The sequence below is a fragment of the Pongo pygmaeus genome, chromosome 8 (genome assembly GCF_028885625.2).
Source record: "Pongo pygmaeus isolate AG05252 chromosome 8, NHGRI_mPonPyg2-v2.0_pri, whole genome shotgun sequence".
In the NCBI taxonomy this organism is placed as follows: domain Eukaryota; kingdom Metazoa; phylum Chordata; class Mammalia; order Primates; family Hominidae; genus Pongo; species Pongo pygmaeus.
In genome coordinates this window covers 87,928,939-87,949,045 of record NC_072381.2, presented here as the reverse complement: position 1 = coordinate 87,949,045, position 20,107 = coordinate 87,928,939, and the positions used below count along the sequence as shown (strand labels likewise).

At 34.5% G+C, this 20,107-nt stretch overlaps 1 protein-coding gene across 4 annotated transcripts in view; it reads right to left on the bottom strand.

The window, feature by feature from the left end:
* The window catches only part of PCDH15 (protocadherin related 15), a 1,016,126-nt gene extending 999,225 nt beyond the window's left edge, over positions 1-16,901 (bottom strand). For all 4 annotated transcript variants that reach the window (XM_063669967.1, XM_063669968.1, XM_054435813.2 and 1 more), the window contains exon 1: positions 16,638-16,901. The gene's annotated coding sequence lies outside the window, so the exon portion shown is untranslated. The remainder of the gene's footprint in view (positions 1-16,637) is intronic.
* Between the last annotated feature and the right edge of the window lie 3,206 nt (positions 16,902-20,107).

Here is a 20,107-nt window from a genome sequence, read left to right as displayed (position 1 = left end):
TTGACTCACAGTTCAGCCTGCCTAGGGAGGCCTCAGGAAACTTACAATTATGGCAGAAGGCAAAGGGGAAGAAAGTCACCTTTTTCACATGGTGGCAGGAAGGAGAAGTGTCGAGTGAAGGGGGAAGAACCCCTTATTACACCATCAGGTCCTATAGGAACTCACTCACTATCATGAGAACAGCATGCAGGAAATTGCCCCCATGATTTAATTAGCTCTACCTAGTCTCTTCCTTGACACATGGGGGTTATAGGGATTATGGAGGGTTACAATTCAAAATTAGATTTGGTTGAGGACACAAGGCCTAACAATATTACCACTATACAATTGATCCATGTAATCAAAGACCACTTGTACACCTAAAGCTATTGAAATTTTAAAAAAATTAAAAAAAAAAGAAAAGATCTTAAAAGAATAATAATAAAAAAAAAAACAGCAAGAGAAAAGTGTCTAGTCACATGTAGGGGAATTTTTACCAGACTAAGAGCAGATTTCTCAGTAGAAATGTAACAAGCCAGGAATAATGAGATAATAGATTCAAAGTGCTGAAAGAAAAAAATAAAAGTTGGTCAAAAATACTATGTTCAGCAAAGCTATTATTTAGCTATGAAGAAGTAAAGTCTTTCCTATACAGGCAGAAACTAAGAAAATCAATTAATCACCACTAGATTGGCCTGAAAATAAATGTTTAAGGGAGTCTGACATCTGGAAGCAAATAGATGATATCTAACATCATGAAATCATGCAAAAGTAGAATTACTGATGGGGAAAAATGTAATCCAAGGAAAATTGCGGTGCTATGATCAGAAGGGGAAAATAAATACTGGAAAAAAGGCAATATATATTTGTATAACTCTGCATAATCATATAATATGTTACTGCTTTTTGTTTTGTTTATATCTTTATACATGCTGGTTTTGGTCTTGAATAATCTGAAGATGAATTTATGTGAATGAATTAATTTTTATATGATATATTTTATTTTTTCTACCTCTGACTTCACCCAGCTCCCAACCCCCATCGCATACTGAACCCATTAATGGCTTCATTTCCATCATGTCAGTCATCAGTCCTTCTCTAAGCCCCAAGACATCCCTGACCAAGATAGGAAGTGTGCCTGCATTTCAGAATGGAACACAGAGTTCATCTACCTGATATGACCCCAATATCAGGTCAGAAGAAGATACAGAGCAGGCAAAACACAAAAAGGAAAGGCAGCATAAAGTCAGTTCCATTTTATAAAAATGCCTTTCTTTTTTATTCTTCTTGGACAATAACTTCTTGTTCTCAAACTTTTGGTGGTCAAAAAAAAATAACCGTTCATTTTTTTTCTTTCTGATCCAAAGGAGCCTGGAGCCTGCCTCAACATTTTTTTTCCTTATTGTTCTACCCAGCTGCATACCTCAGTATTAATACCAGAATAAAATGTATTTCGTTTATCTTTCACAATCCCCTCCTCCTTTCTTAAACTTCATATTTTAGCTCTCTAATTAACTTCCAAGTAGGGTAATACCTAATAAGCATTATGTATACAATTCCTTAGAGACTATTTAAGAAACAACCCATAGAGCTATCCCTTCCCCACCTTTGATGAGTTTCCTGGATCCCCTTTTGATCTGAATTAATTAATGTTCCTGAGGGAGTGCTGATTTTCTAGCATTCTTCCACCTTTGATGCAGAATCTCAAAATTCCCTTGTACAATAACTTTGGGTAGCAACATGAATGCAAATGGCTGTTCAGATTTCAAGACCTTCTATTCTAATTCTTTGTAAACTTAGGCTGAGACAAGGGGGAAAAAAGCATGTAGCTCCCTGGATAAATCTTAAATTCTGCCATCAGAGCTAAGATTTACCTTCATCTGTCTCTGCAGAGACATTTTTTAAAAGGCATCCTATGCTTGACTCTAAATCCTCACTTATATCTTCATCTCCATCTAGAGGTGGAGCACCTCAGGGATGTTCCAGGGATTGCCATCAGCACCCCCTTCTCCCTGATACGTTGTTAAAGGCTTCCTTTTTAATAAATAATTTATTGAGTTCCTAGAGCTATAGAATGAAGTGTTTATTTTGGATTCTACATTTTTTCATTCAATAAATGTATTGGGTGTCCACACTTATGATATAATACGCACTTATACTTCTCCAGGTATAGTAATGTAAGAAATTGTACTGACTGGCACAATTACTGAAAGTGAAAGTCCCATAATCACCATCAGTTATAATTTTGTGCTTTCAGAATGTATGACACAAAACTGGCAGCTTGATGAGAGCATAGCAGTCATGCTCTCATCTGTATATCAATGCTAGGAAATATTTTAAGAGGATAATATCATCTGAGGAGTCCATAGTTAAAGTCTCGAATGTAGCTTTTGAATGAATAATATATTACATATATAATCAGCAAGAACAGGCACATGATTCTATTACTTCACTCTATTTCACCAGTTAAAGTTTGAGCTTCTAGAAGATCTTTCATATACAAGACTTTTCCAAAATAACAGATAAAAACATAGACACAATAGTCCCAAAAATATTTTCAGAGTATTCAGGCAAGTTATTTTTCAAGTGTCCATGATAATGCTCTGTTTATAGAAATCAAAGACATAAAGTACAGATTATTCACAAGAAACAGCTGTCTTGAGAAACAAATCTGATTTATTCATTTAATAAACATTTGTTGGCACCATGCAGGTCAGTACTGTTGGGAATATAGTCATAAGAAAGATACGTTTTGATTAAAGCAGAATTTTAAATGAAGGGTATGCTTCGTGGAATAGGATTTTATAGATCTTTGAATTTATGTCAATACAATGAAATGACAAACCCTAGTTTCTTATCATTTAGTCTTTAATATATGACTTTAGGTTTTCTTCTTATCAATCTGTTCCTGTTACTAAGATAACAATTTATAGTATTTTATAATAATGAGAATAAAATCAAATAGGGTATGGCAGGTCTTCATATTATTATTACAATTGTTCTTCTATAACTTGTACCCGTTGCAATTTTCTTTGCTAATTTCCTCAAAAGTTAAATATGTAAAGATATTATATTTCTATATAATATCCCTAGATTTGTTTGTTCTAGTTTTTACTTGTCTAACCTAGAAGATTATCCTACAAAGTTCATGGCCTTAAATTATCTAACTTTGAAAATATCTTTAGATAGAATGCCAATTTTGATTCTAAAAAACTCGATCTTGCTGTACATGTGAATCGCATCATGCAATTAATTGGTTCATTAATTATCTATAAAAATGTGGAAAAAGTCCTAAATGGTTGACAAACACATGCTAAAAGCAGGGTATAAATATAGGCCAACATTTAAAAGGTTTCCAAAATATTCTACATAAAGATAAAAAGGAAAAAAAAAACAATTTTTACAAAACTCATCTTAATGTATGCTTTGTGAGTTACACAAATAAATATATAAAATGTATGATACAATCCTTTATCTAAAAGCATTTATTTTTCAACTTTTGAACTTGACTTTTTAGAAAATGTCTAAAGTTTTACATATCATTATGTGATAGTCAACAATAGTGTCAAAATTCTAAACAATTTGATTCAATGTAAGAGGCTATTGCAATATTTCTCACTTCAGTTACTCTTAAGTATTCTCTTCTGCAAGGCAAGTCACACTACCTCTATATTATCTAAAAGTGACTCTTCTCCAGGCATCAAGAGTGCAGAACATGACAGGATAAGCCAGTATGGACTTTTCACCTTCCCTTCATAGGGCAGAAAACCATTCAGGTAATCAGAGATTTTCAGTTTAATCGTCAGGGCATGAAACTCAGGGCTCAAAGCTGCTGATAGCCAACATATGGATTTTGAGGACAGATTCAATTAGCAAAGCCAATGGAGCGATACAACCCAAATTCATGTTTGAGCCTTAAGTTCAGCAATGCTTGTAGCAAGCCAGTTACATATAACTAGGTTTTCAAGTAGTTAGAACAATAAATTTACTTATCTTCTCTTTTGAATAAACTTATTTAGGCAGAAAGAGAGTATCCAAGAGAGCGTGAATAAACAGCATGAGAAAAGTTGGAATATCTTAGCAAGGTGATGACATCATAAGACTGGCAGCACTGTAGAGAAAATAGAGTAAGAAAGAAGAAGAATGGCACAGGAAGGGGATAAACAAAAAATAGGAAGGGTGACCATCAGGTGAAAAATAATGAGAACTTTAAGGAACATATGGGAGGAAGGTTTGACTCTAAAGCTATTAAGGGGATAGAATTAACAGGAAAAATATAGCATTTGAAATATGAGCAGAAACAAACGGATAAAACAAGGCTGATATGTGGGTTTCAAGCTTGTAATACGATATTAGTTGTTATTAGTCGATGAAATAAGATTATAACGAAGAAAAATTAGAGGTTAGGAAGCAGGGATGGAGAAGAGATCATGAACTTAGTTTCACACCTTATGAATCTGAAATAATCAGGGTATATCCAAATGAAAGTTCCAAGAGACAGTTGGTTATGCAGGTCTGAGCTATGGAATAAAATTTGGAGATGTCAGAGATACAATTTTAGCTGCCATCTGTAGATAGAAATTAGTTAAGAATTTAACAGTAGATAAACAGTAGATAAAATAAATAAAAAACAGTGACAACTGGTATGGGGCATCTCAGAACAATAGTAAAGGTGGAAGTAAGATTGCAGTAGAGAGAGTGGAATTGCATTAATAATTCACTCAATGGGTCATTGAGGTTGAAGTTGAATTCAAACTTACGAATCTCATTATTTATAGAATCAAGGTCCTCTAGAAACTTGGTCATTTCCTAGATTAAACTTTCAAAGAAGATATTTATATTCACCATGCGAATAATACTAACTACATGGGATACGGGGTCACATTGAATGTCTCAGGAATTGTGGCTGATTTTTTCTATGGGAAAGCATAAGTACATCTAATATAGTGAATGGCTTCCAAAACATTCATATTGAAAATTCATTTGACAACCAATATATAACATTTATAAGAATGTCTTTGGTATGACCAACACCAAAGCAAATACAAAAACAAAAATCCTTAAAGACATACTATGTGTGAATGTTATAAGTTATCCAAAAATCTTGTTTCTATTTTATCCCTTGTCAAATTTTCACCCTATGACTTGCTGAGAAGCTGCAGGGGAGAGAATTTCCTGATGAGTTGTCTAACAGCTTATTCTTTCCTCCTGCTATGTCCTCAACATCTATGTTCAATATTAAATTGCACTGCAGCGGAGATGAGCGTGCGTGTGTGTGTGTGTGTGTGTGTGTGTGTGTGCTTTAAGCAAAAGACAGAGGCTTGAGTGACTTAGTGGCTACAAATGTAAATCACTGACAAGCAATTAACATATACTTCTGTTCAAAACCAAATATTTCCTTACCTACAATCATAATCACTATTTTACAGTGAAAATTGGCATATTTATGATATCTTGACATTGAGATATTCAGTAAGCATATTGATGTTTACATTCCATGTTTAAATGCAACTATTTATAAATCAATCATCCCACAATCACCTTTTCTTAATTTTGAAGTGCAAATGTGTGAGTTTAAGATTTTAGATTTACCAAAGTGCTTATTTGTTTTCTTCCACATAGCTCAGTTTAAAATTTGTAAAAAGTATTAAACCACAGGAAAGAAAAGTGATAAAAGCAAATATGTGATTCAGCAAGTTTCTTAATGTTTGAAAGTAGATGGAAGGTCATAATTATTTAAAGCAGAATACAAAAATATCACATTGCAAATGGCAAAATTGGGTGAGTATGGATAACATACACTATCAAATTGACTGGAGAAAATATGACAAACTTAACAAATAAGGGCAGCATGAAAATCAAGACAGATTAGTGGTGTCAGTTAAAACATTAAATAAAAGTATAGGTAAATTAGGGGGATCCTTCCCCAAGTTCTGAGCAATTTTCACATAAGCCTTCTCCTTACCCATAACTAAGAGTTTATTTTCTGAAGAAATTGTCAGAGAGCCACCAGACTTTTAAGTCAAAGAAAGTAAGGCCAACTCTTTGCTTGAGTACAGGAACGTCTACCTGCTGACAAGCTCTGCTCATACACAGAAGATTTCCAAAGAGAATCTCAGTGCCCAGCCACTAGTGACACTGACAACTATCTATTAAAAATCCACACACACACATTTTTACATATGTATATATTTACATATATATATACCTATATATGTAAAAAATATATATATGTATTTCCCTCATCTTTTAGAACATAACAAAAGTATTTGTCTCAACTTCCCAATAGTTAAACTTGGCCTTGTGACTGAGTTCTAGACAAAGGCAGGTGAGAAGTCACATGTGCCACATCCCATCCTATCTTGATTTATGAAACCTTCTTTGCAGGCTGCTTATTTTTTCCTCCAGAAAGTTGTCTGGGGTAGCAAATCCTCTGGGCGAGCTTGGAAGCCATGTGTTGCAGATCATTCCCCTGGCCCCAAGATCCTGTTGACTTAAAATCCACCCACAGAGAGACGCATGAAAAATAATAAACATTAAACAATTACACGTGAAGATATATGTGTTTCCATGGCCTACATACACAACTAATAATTTAATGTGAATGGAGAAGCAGGATTAATCAGCCTCTTTGAATAAAACCTGAAACCCTAAAAATGGAAAATAAACCAGAATAAAAAATAAAAGGTGGGAATGGGGAGAGGAAATAATAGAGAGGTAGCCAAATAAAACTGCTTTAAAATAAACATCCTCACAAAGATAAGAAAATATAATTTTAAAAAAGCAAATGACTTAGAGGATAAGAATGAGATCTTCAGAGAAAAATATTAAGACCCACAAACAAAAATAACAATAACAACAACCAAAATACTCAAAATACTCCTAGGCCAATTATCTTTCAATCCTAACACAGCACCTGAACTGCTTTTCATGTTTACTAATAACCTCCATTTTTGAAACCAGTAATTATTTATCAGTTCCTGTTTTTCTGGAATCATTAATGGTATTTGAAACAATTGATCCTTATAAGGGCCCAGAGCTCTTCTTTTCTTAAAATAAAAGAAATATGAGGTAGTACTAGGCAATGAAGTAATCCAGATAGGTCAAATCTTCCACTGAATTTAGCAAGTCATTGGTGACAACTGGTATGGGGCATCTCAGAAAAATAGTAAAGGTGGAAGCAAGATTGCAGTAAAGAGAGTGGAATTGCATTAATAATTCACTCAATGAGTCACTGAGTTTGAAGTTGAATTCAAACTTGTGAATCTATTCCTTTATAGAATCACAGTCCCTTAGAAACCTTGACCTCTTCTTTTCTTAAAATTTAAGGTCCACAGACCTTTTCTTTTCTTAAAATTTATATCCAGCCCAACTTCTCTTCTGAGCTCTAAACTTGCAGGGTTATCTAATCTGTATGCATTATACTCATCTCAAACGTGACATGTTTAAAAATGAGATCTTAATTTGCCTTTCTAAACTCATGTTAATCTTCCCATCTCAGTAACAATTTTAAAAATCTTGAAGTCATCCAATCTCTCTCTTTACTTTATATCTCACATTTAAGCCATCAATACATTATGGTGATTCTATCTTCAAAATGTATTCAGAATCAAAATCACTTCTGACCACCGCACTGCTAATACCTTAGGCTGAGCCACCATTTCTTTGTGCCTGAATTATTGCTTTGGCTCCTTAATTTCTCATTTCTGCTCTCATCTACGTGTTGACTATTTCCACAGAGCAGGGAGAGTAGCACCTTTACAATGTGCATTAGGAAGACTTCTGATTTCATTAAGAAACCCCTCCTGTTACAACACAAAAGCCCTGTACACAACACAATTAATGAGCATAGAATGACCCTGAGAAGTAGAAAGAAGAAGGTGAACTGCCTGGAGACCTAAGGGCCAACAACAACATGGCAGTGAGCCCTCTGGGTTTCCTTATTCTGGCCCGTAATCTGGGGCAGGGCTCCAATATGGACTGGAATATAAAAGCTCCAAGAAAAATATCTTTACTCTAACCAAAGGACCAGAAAAAGGGTGGCCTAAAAACAGAAAAAGTTTTGGGAAATACTTGCCTACTCCAGCCAGATATCAAGGGTAAAAATTGCACCATCTCTACCCCACTAGTGGCTTCAGCAATGTCAAGTAGGGAGCTGATTTTTCACAAATGACAACCTTGCTTCTGAGAAAGCAGGTAGCTGCCACTAAATTCATCTACTCAGGGAGCTGTGATGAATGGTTTTGTGTGTCAACTTGACTGGGTGATAAGATACCTGAATACTTGGTTAAACATTATTCTGGGTGTGTCTGTAAAGGTGTTTCTGAATGACATTAACATCTGAATTGGTAAACTGAGTAAAGCAGACTGACAACCCAAGTGTGGGGCTTTATCTAAACCACTGAAGGCCCAAACAGAATAAAAGTTGCTCTCCCTACCTGTCTTCAAGCTGGGACGTGAGTCTTTTACCATCAGACTTGAACTCAAACTGGATCAATACCATCAGTTTTCCTGGATCTCCAGCTTGCTGACTGCAGATCTAGAGATTTCTCATTCTCTGTCATTACTAGGGACAATTTCTTGTCTATCTGTCTACAGATAGACAGACAAATAGGTAACCTATTTATCACCTATCTAATTTCCTATTCATTCTGTATCTCCAGAGAACCCTGACAAATACAGTAATATAGCCAGGTTGAGCACTAGCAGGGTGGGATCTTATATCTTATTCGCCACCAGAAAGAAGGAGATGTACTGAGTCCCTCATTCCCAACTTCTACTCATATCACGCTGTTAGCAGAGTCCTCCACCTGGACCACCAGGTGAGCTAGGTGAGCCTCTATTCCTACCCAGTACCAAGCTGACTTAATTAAGTAGGCAATATGAGGATGATCTTGTCAATTGTAGGCTTCACTCCAATACTCCCTGTCACCACCAGCACCCAATGTCAGTGGGCTCAGTGGAACTGAACCTTCATCCCCACCTGGGCATCAATGAGATTGAAACTGTGTTGCAAGTCTCGACTAGTTAGCACTGCGCTTTATCCCCACCCTTGGTGTCAGGGATATTGAGTAGCTCAGCCTCCACTTCCATTCTGCAGCAAAAAAGCATTGCAAGTCAATTCTCTATTTTCATTATCTCCGGTGGCTCTGGGATACAAAAGGGAAGTTGATTTTATACACCCACCCAGAGGCAATGAGGCAGTATAAGTCTGGGTCTTAAAACTGCTGAAAGGAGGACTGCCATTCCGAAAAATCATAGAATTTAGTGGCCAGCATTTTTGAAGACTTAGAAAAATTTATTGACTATCATGATCTGTGGAATGTCTCAAAAAAAATTAAAGATACAGGTTCAGCAAAGTAAGCTGAAAAAGGCATGAATTAATGACAGAAAAATAAAAAATTAGAAAAAAATCACAATCTATTTTTGCATATTGTAGTAAAGCAGACATAATTTATTTTTATATATATATAACTGTGCTTAGAACTTGGGGTAGGATAAAAAATGTGCTGATGGTATAAAATAACCAAATGTTAAATAGTATAATAGGAAGAAAACAATATCTTGAATCAGTAAATCAAAAGATAACATAATCATGTTATTTAAAAATATATGAATAAATAAGAAACATCACAAAAAAGGGTTTAACAAAGTTGTATAGGAAAACTTGACTAAAGGGGCAGGAATGTGTTCTTTTTTTTCATTATACTCACAATTTAATGTTCTTTTTTGAAAACAATGCACAGCTATTTCTTGGATTAAAATAATCATGAATTCTAAGAAACTGCTTTGATATATATATATATATATTTCCTTTAAGATATATATATCTTTCCTTTAAGATATATATAAGATATACATAAGAGATATCTTTCCTTTAAGATATATATAAGATATATATCTTTCCTTTAAGATATATATAAGATCTATATCTTTCCTTTAAGATACATATAAGATATATATATATATATATGTCTTAAAGGAAATGCAATCTACCTCAAAATGGCAACTATTTACTAAACATGCATTTTATTTCATAAACACACAGCCATGCTCTTTGCTTTGGCATTTTCTCAATTACACAATATCTTCCATTCAAGTTACCATCTCCTAAAAAGTTACTTGAGAAAATCTTATTTCTCACAATGAAACCTTATTATCTGAAGCTCAGTTGAATGTTATTCTATCCTTAACCCTAATTTACAACTACAAAATAATAATTCATATAATGTATGCTATTGAAAGCTCAGTATATCCTGAGTGGAAATTTTTCAATAAACCTTGTAAAGATGCCGGAAATGTTTGCTGTCATTTTTTGAAAAATATTAGCACACCAATGCAACTATAGCTAATGTTCCAAATGGAGTATTTTATTTCCTGCTTACAGTATCAGATGGAATGTAAGGTTAACAGACTTTCAACACCTCTTAAATGAAGGGCTTCATGCACACACATTCAGAAGTAAAATTAATCAGAGGGGCGAAATCTGTACCTACCTGGTAGAGGTTAAATGTATAGCATATTTAAAATCACCATTCATAGCTCCTGGCACACAGTAGACACTAGATATTTTTTTCTTCTATCATTTATAAGATAAATTCAACAACACATCAAAGAAAGTAGGAAAATAAACATTCAAACCAAACTCTTACATTCATTCCTAGATTGCTTTTTTTAAAACATAGTCAAACATTAGTAATAACAAATTTAGTAAAAAGAGTTCTGAATTGTAAAATTCAAAAATTGTTTAAGTTCAAATGTTTAACATAACATAAAATTCAAAATCAAAATTTGAGTACTTTACTTTCTGGCAAATTGCTTTATTTTCTCATAGTCTGCCTTATAGCTAGGGATAGCCTTTGTGCTTTCATATTATACATTTTCACTTACAAACCATACACATTCTTTATGATATTTCTCCCATCTTTTCTTGAAATTCAGAAAAAGAAGTATATGTGTGTCTCATTTAAAATTCTTCACACTTCTTAGTTTTATACTTTTTTTCTAACTTAATGGTCCACTTTTCCTTGTCCCTAGTCAATCTTCACTCATCTTACTATAAACATTCACTTACTTTTTAAAAATTCCTCCCGCCTCTCTCTTCCAAAACCAGTCCTTATATTAAGTAATTAAATAAAAATGACCAAGTCACCACCAGGACAAAATAAATGTCCATTCTCAAAACTATTACTTCAGTTGGCCTTAAGAAAGTGGATGGACAGTAGGGAGACATCTTTTCTAGTAATTCTGCAAATCAATACCACCATTCTCTGCAAAGCAGACAGGAGGAAATAGACTGTTTCATTGCAATGTTTCATATTAAAAAAACAAAACATCATTTCAGCTTCTCCATACTCTATGGAAACTAATATTCAGAGCAAATATGTATTCTTTCATTAAATATTTATTGAGTACTTACTAAATTCTGGACACTGAGCTAGTTAGTGGAATTACTAAAATACAATGTGCAAGGCCACAAATGAAACATGCTTTTTCATTTAATTAAGAGAGCAAGACTATGAGATAGAAAATAATATCTGAGTTTTCCAGGTGATGCAACTATAGCTTATCAATATTAAATTACTTACTATATTCTGTGCAGAATAAGGGTTGAAACAAGGATTTAAATTGACCTCTGATGCCTTGACCTCTGATGACAATGCTTTTGCTTTCAAGAATTATACCTAAATAATTATGTTGATGTCAAGGATGATGATGATGATAAGTATCAATCTACATTTACTGAAATATACCTTGGTTTCAGGTCCTGTGCTTACATGCTTTGTGTATGTGAATTACATCCTTTTATTACCCTTTACAGACAGAAACCAAGGCTCAGAGAAGTTAAACAACTTGATCCTTGCTGGTAAGGGAGTGGAATAGAATTAAAGCTCAATTCCATCTGGTTCTGTATTCTTTTCTTTACCATCAATTTTCTATAGCAACAGTTATTGAAACTAGAAGACCCATCTCACAGCCTCTCTTTTACATACACACATTTAATTTCATTCTCCATGCTAGGATCACAGGCTGTCTCCTCTATCTATCTATCTATCTATCTATCTATGTACCTATCATCATCTAGGTATCTATATCTATATATCAACCTTCCTATTATCTGTATGTATGCCTGTCTCAGTCTCCCTTTCTGTCTCTGTCTCTCAGACTTTCTGTCTCTATATCCCTTTCCCTATCTCTTTACATTTTTTTGTTTTATTATTTGTCTTTCTGGCAATCTGTCTATTTCTGTCTTTCTTGACCCTGTGTTTTCCTGGCCTGTCTGTCACTCTGCTTCTACCTTTCTCTCTGAACCTATCTCCACTTCTCTCTCTTTCTGTTCTTTTCTAAGTGTATATCTCAGTTTCTCTTTCTGTTCCCTTTCTCTTTTTCTTATCTTTGACTGTCTCTAACTTTCATTATGTTTTTCCTTGTGAGTCTCTCTCATTTTCTTTGTGTGACTATCCCTGTATCTCTTTGAGTTTGTATCTCTGTGAATATCTTTCTGTGACTTATCTGTGTCTGTCACTGTCTCTCAGACAGAGATGTAAGGTTCTAAAGTAATAAAAACCTCTCATCCAGCTTTAATGACCCTTCTCTGGATTCCAGTGGTGTGCTGCAAAGTTGAAGAAATAAGTCCTTAAATGATAAAGCAAAAAGAAAAGTCACTGTCCTTGGATAAACAATTTGCATTTCCATAAGGATTCAGTGATGCAGAATCAGAAAAGGCTCATTCTGACACCTCCATGAAAACAACAGGGAGAGCATTCATTAGCTGGGCTTCCTTTTGAATGATGCACTTCATCGCACACACCGCTGTCCTCCCCCGGTCAGGAAATAGTGCTTAATTCTATCGGAAACTCGCCCTTTCACTAGGCATGAGAATGAATGACTTTTCAAAGTAATAGGAACTACACATCTGCCATGGCCTGAGAATGCTTACGCTCTAAAAGCCATACAGAAAGTTACACCTCCTATCAATTTCTTATCCATCAAGGAGCACAACAAACAAGCTTTGAACTTTTCCATTTACCAACCTGAAGGAAAGAAGTGCTTCATTTTCTTTAGTTTCTTGAAATAATGACTGCTTTTGCCTCTTACATTTATAGCTTCATAGCCATGATCTGATATTTAAGGGTGAGTGCAACCTTTAAACAAGGTTTATGATATAAAAGGAAATTTGTCCATTACAGTGCTCAGAAACTTTTACTCTTTAGGTGAAAATTATTTTGTTGCTGTTATTGTTGAAACACATATACACACACACACACACACGCGATCATCTTAGGAAGTAATTGGACAAGATTAAAACAATTAATTGTATTTAAAATTATTTAGCAATTTACAGGTTTCTTATTCATTTTCCTGGCTTCATTTATAAGTTGTGTATTTTAAATGTGGACACTGAGGAACAAATGTTTAGGGGGTGTGCTGAGGTTCTCAAGGAAAATAATTGTTGTCCTTGGGCCAGAATATGATGTTTCTATGCTCCTTACATTAATAAATAGCACACATGTGTATGTGTGGGTGGGGGGGGAGCGGGGTGTGTGTGTCCATCTTACTCAATGTGACTGACTTTTAGGCTGAGATTAAGTCATATTCATCTACATATTCTTCCAAGTCTCTCACTTCAGTTTATACACCACAGTTGAAAATTGTACTTTAAGGTCAAGCTAGTCACTCTCACATCCAAAATTACCTCCCAACCTGCCCCTGCCATCCATACATGCAACGAATTAACATGTGCATTTGGAATTTCTGGGTGTATTCTCGGTTCTTGTCACCATTTCAACCTAAGTGCTTCCAGTATTCAATTTAAATAAATGTTACAGTTTCTGGGTGATTTACACCTCTGGAATTTGTATAGCAACTCTATCAAGAGAAAATAATCTGGCCATAAATTACTCACATTAGCTTTTTTTTTTTTCTCTCACTCAAAATTGACTATGAGGAGCACTAATGAGTCGCCCCACTTCCTTCCAATACCCTTGGATGCAACTCAGTCATATTTGAGTCCGAAACTAATAAATGAAGCCCCACAGGTCATTGTTAGTTTTGAATCCACATTGTCATACTATAGGGTTAACAACAACAACAAAATCCCATTACAAAAGAAAATGTATCAAACCTCAAACAAAGTTTTAGTTGAGAGTAACCAAAATATTTTTCGGATGCCATCCCTGACAAGTAAAACAATCTTTTCAATATTATAATTGTATAGTCTTATTTTGCATGTGAAAACCACAGATACATAGAATGACAAAATGGTTCTAGTTCATTCTTAAGTGGTCCCGATACTAAGAACACTTTTAAAAAATGGAAAAATACAAACAAAATGACTATGACCAAAACCCATGCTTAAAATAGAGTCTGAAGTAAAATTAAACTTTTAGATAATAAATATGATCATTTTATGAAGCAGTGTGGTCTCTTTGTTTAGATTATTATTTCTGCTAACTTTTCCATGGGTTCAGATCCTGAGTGAAACTTAAAACCATGTATTTCTCCCAGTGTTAGTGCTACAATAAAATGTAAATGTATATGGGGGGCTTCTGTGTTAGGAAAAAGTTAATATAACAGCTGGTTTATGAAAAGCGATTGTTTTACACCATTTAAGTAGGAAAAAAAATTCCTACAGTCTGAAATTGTATCTGCACATTTACAGAAAGGGGGAGTACATTCATCTACCCAATAAAGTAGTCACATTTAGGGAATTACTTTATAATTTTTGGTTTTACATTTTACTATATTGAGAAGGTTCATAATTTGTCTAAGGAGTAAAAGTCCTCATGATAAAGTGGTAACACAAAGGAATCATTGATTCCTCAACATGTATTTGCTTGACATACGTTTTGTGATCAAATAATAATAGTGATTTCCTTTGATAAAAAATAATAATTACCTTTTGCCTTTAATTTCAAACATAAGCTATGAACCAAATATTGGAGAATTTTTGCAAGTGGCATAAAAAACAATTTATGTCTGCCTATCTGCTGTTAAAGTTGTATAATAAAAAGATACAAAACATACTATGCAAAATTTAAATGTGAACAAATTAAGAGCAAAGTTGTAATGGACATTTATTTTTCACTGGGTTTTTTAAAGCATAATTATTAGTGTTTTTTAAAACTAATTTATAGTTCAGATACTTATCAAATATTATCAGTGGGTATACTATATTTTTAAAAATTTCCTAGAAAATGAAATGTTTTATTTAAATCTTTTTGTGAATAATATTCAAAACTTCATGCCATAATTTTCCAGAGAAGTTGCTGACACTTAGGTAGCACAAACTCTGACCTGTTCAGATCCCTTAATGATTATGTTTAAGGGTAATTTGGGGGGCAAAGTTGTAGGGATTCACATTTCCTGCTCAGCACATAATTGCAACAGCTGAGGGGTTAGGAGGTTGCCACTCAGTGGAACTGGGCACCCATTAAATGGCACTTTTATTTCATAGGAGAATGAGTCCACAGTCAAGGGGATCAAGTTGCTGAAACTTGAAGACACACATGTACAGATACATTCACTCACTCACACTTAGCCACAACTTAAGCAAACTAAAGAAACTAATAGTAAAACCAATTTTCTGTGAAAAAAAAAAAACAGTTCACATGAGCATATACAAAAAAGCTTCATACCTGCTGTGCAAGCCACAGCAAGCATTTTGCGCTCAAAATATGCCTCTTTTACAGATTATTTGTTTCTCTAATGTTAAGCAACATAATAACTTAAGTATTTGGTTACTAGATTTGACAATTAGCTCTTTTGTGAAAGCAAATCAGTATGACTTGCAGTTAACCTTACAGGAGGCCATCATACTATACTCTAGTTAACAATGGCTTTCTGCATACGGGCTACAAGTCCATCAAATCGATGGCCATCTGTGCGTACTAGAGACGGAGTACCAACAGACTCAACCTGAAACTTGTTCTTCAGGGCCCACTCACTCTATAGCTACCAAAGTATATTTTTTAAAGTAAAGGCCACATCACAAAGTGGGAAAGCTGTTAATACCATCTAGCATTAATTCTGTATTAGAAGGACACAGTCGACCTAGATTCAAATTCTAAATGGTTAATGCTCCCAGATACTTACAAAGGAAGTAAATATTCTAATAAACTAAAACATCTGTAGTAAAAATATCAGTATACTCACAAAAGATAAAAAATACTGTTCATTGTGATGCAGAATTAGCTACTTTAACTCAACTACCAACTATAACTCCAGCAACAACCACTCATAAAACAAATCATCAATATTTGCACACACAAAAACAAAACATGTCAATTCTGATGCCATTTTTCTGTATTTTGTCAGGTTGAAGGAAGTAGAAAAAGTGGTTGAGGACTAAAAATTCTTTTAAATAACAAACCAGAGTTATAATTCAAAAGCTTGTGTCTTTGTAAAGATTACATTGTCATCTAAACAAAATTACAATACCAGACAGTAATCACGAAGAATAAAAGGACAGGCAGTTGTGTTCACTCTTCCAGAAAATAATCACTTGCAATCATTACTACTGTATTCTTTCAACAAGCATGACAGAAAGTAACATCATGACAGAGATCACTGTACTGAAAGAACATCTTAACTTTCTCTGTGGTTCACTGCTGCCTTAAATTTGAAAAAAATAAGAGAAGGGTGGGGGAAGAACTTACTTGCGGTTTAAAGTTTCATCTTTAGTCCATGTAAGATTATGCAGCAAGTTTTCTTGCCAAGGCTGCCTCTTGCACATCCCTTTAAAAAGAACCAATGCTCATAATCTAGTTCCAAGACGATTCATTCACATGTTCCACCTCTTGTTTCTGTGAGGCGTTGATATCCACTCTCGTATCATCAAGAAAATGTTACTACGAAAATTTTTAGAAAAGCAAAACAGTTCAACATGTTAACTCAGAAAGCATACCATCATTCTCCACGTTCTGAGATGTATGCCACCGGCCTTAGTTACCACAAGCAACTAACTCTAAGCTGCTAGCAGGAATCTCTCTGCCCTCTATCTGTCGCTATTAGCTCAGCACGTTGATTTCACTGGCACTGAAGCAACAGCAATTAGCTATCTTGCTTCTCGCAGCACATACAGGAGACAGCTGAGTGCGCTAAACCACACACTGACTGGTGAGCTCGTTGCACCAATTAGTAGCAGGTGCTACAGCTCAAAAGACAAATTGATGTCCACTGATCATCGGTACTGGCTGCTTTATTGTACTGTGTTCGTCAGCCTGTCTGATGATTCTCTGTTCTGTTTTGTGTGTTTGTTTTTACTGTTTTACTTCATCAGTGCTAAGAAGTTTAGCAGCTTACATTCAATAACAATATCGTTGACAAGATAAAATAATCTCTTAAGCTTCTTTTATCATTCTCTCTCTCTCTCCTTCTCTCTCTCATTAAATCTACCCTCTTATATCAAGCCCTCCACATCTTTGGGGCATAAAAACAAAACAAAACAAAAAAACAATTTCACAACTTCACACATTCTGTAGGAGCCAAAAGTACTCTTTAGATTTTTACAAACACCGTGACTGGTACTATGTAAGGGTATCATGAAGAAATATACTATGAAAAACATTATAGCATGTTTCTTAAACATTGTAATATATGAAATCTCCAAAACAAAGTTTTACAGATGGACAGGTAAACTAGTAAAATACAATTATGTCATATAAATCAGAGAAACATTTCTTAAGGCATCTATCTTGCATAGTATTTATTTCAATTCCATATTAAATTTCACCCATGTATTCACCTGAGCAGATAAGAAGGAAGGATCTAGAAACAAGCAATTTAAGAACAGATTTTAGTAGTGATTGTGACAGAGCAAATAGACTGAGGTTGGTTGAAAATGACAGGTGAAGAGTATCACAGACAAAATCCCCCGGAACACATGTTTTCTTAATGAACCATGTGGATTATTTACTAGGATGGTACATTAACTCTATTTAAGAAGAAAAAGAACACCATACCTCCAGATATGTTGCTGTATTTATACACAAGCATTTGCAGAAAATAACATCTCATTTAAAACAAAATGGACGTATCTTGCAGGCTCAGTTTTCCAGAGGGAGGGAAAAATCTTTAAGAAAATGGAAATAATCTGAGGCAAGCCAAATGTGTTACACATTTTAAGCATTAACACGTGTAGAAGTAAATCAGATAATTATAGATGAACCCCTTGAGCCTCAAGTGGAACCTATTTGTTTTTATTTTATGTACCACTGAAACAAACTAAATTATTTGCTTCCTTAAAACCACAGATCAGTGGGAGTCAATGAGGACTTGTAATAAGTGAATACATTATACAGTTGTTAGAATTGATATTTTTAGATTTTAAAATTGATGTGTTAATAGATAACTTTATTGATACATGTTTAAATAATGTGCATATTTTGTGTGAGAAGATTTTTTTGTTCATTTCACTAAATGTCTCACGTGTGGAGCAATCCATATATTGATATTTGTTGAATAGAGCAGCTGGTATTTTAAGATTGTTTCAGTAATCATAAGAATTATTAAGTGTAGTTATTTTTCTAATGACAATTCAGCCTCATTCGTGGTAATGTTCAGTGATAACTCTGATGACACATCAGAAATATAGCTAGAAAACAGAAAATTTTATCCCTTCCTCATCTTCTCAGAGCAATTAAATTATTATTAACTGAACGCTTGTCAATGACAACAGCTGATTTTCATTTTCAAAAGTAAATTACAATATCTAGTTTTCAGAAAAATATATTTAATGAAATGTGAAAATGCAATATTTACTTCAGGATGAATAAAGGTTAAGTTTTAACCAGTCTGAAAACACAGTAAGCAAAATGGAGTCACTGTAATATTTATTACTAGAGATGATATTTTCTTTGAAAAAAGTGTTGTATAATATTCTGTCCCCTCCCCTGCATTGTAAAGTCCACTTGAATCCTACTCTAAATATGACATTTAACTTCCTTTTTTCTCTTAAAATAGATCATGAACATTCACTTCTATAAACACATATAGGTTTAAATTATCATCGATGTTTCATTGCATGTATATGGTGTATTTTCTTTAACAAAATACCTATTTTTTGACAGATCGTTTCTAATTTTAATATATTTGTAGAATCCTGGTTTAAGACACTTAGCTTTCTGAACTTCCATTTTACCACCTTTAATCAAGGTCTTGGGTTAAGGTGGCTGGGGAGGAGTGGGCTGAAGTGCCGTGTAACCAAACGACAAAAGCCTGTGAGCCTTTGTGCTCTGGCTTAGGGGTGCGTCTGAGGCAGAGGCACCTTTTTTTTCTTTCCACAAAGGCAACACCATGCTATCTGCTATTCATTTGTCTAAAGATATTTTCTCTAAAATTCACAGAGGTGCATGTGGACTAGACACACTGCTTATACAGAGTGGTCTGTTACATGAGAGAAGAAATGTAAACTGCCTACCACAAAGTCTGATACACAAGAGTTGCTCTTTAAATCATAGCTGTCAATCATAGATACATGAAATTAGGTTTAGTTTACTTTAAGACGGAAAGAGATTGTATTAGGTGCTTTAGAAAGATTTTGAACATTGAAAACATTAACATTGAAAACATTTAAACATTGATGATTAGAATTTTATTAAAAAATTTTAAAAGTCACATAATACAGTTTAAAAATGAATCATTAAATCTATCAACTATAGAAGAATGGATATACAAATTTCATTACATAACTTTAAGGATAGTTATATAGCTCTTTATGTACTAATTATGAAACATATTAAAAAGTGGCAATAAATAAAATAAGCTGTCAAAATTTTTGTTTTTCTTTTTTTGAGACGGAGTCTTGCTCTTTTGCCCAGGCCGGAGTGCAGTGGCGCGATCTCTGCTCACTGCAAGCTCCGCCTCCTGGGTTCACGCCATTCTCCTGCCTCAGCCTCCCGAGTAGCTGGGACTACAGGTGCCCGCCACCACGCCCGTCTAATTTTTTGTATTTTTAGTAGAGACGGGGTTTCACCGTGTTAGCCAGGATGGTCTCGATCTCCTGACCTCGTGATCCACCCGCCTCGGCCTCCCAAAGTGCTGGGATTACAAGCGTGAGCCACCGCGCCCGCCAGCTGTCAAAATTTTAAAGTTGAAGACAAATAGTATACATTCCCTGTTAATAACT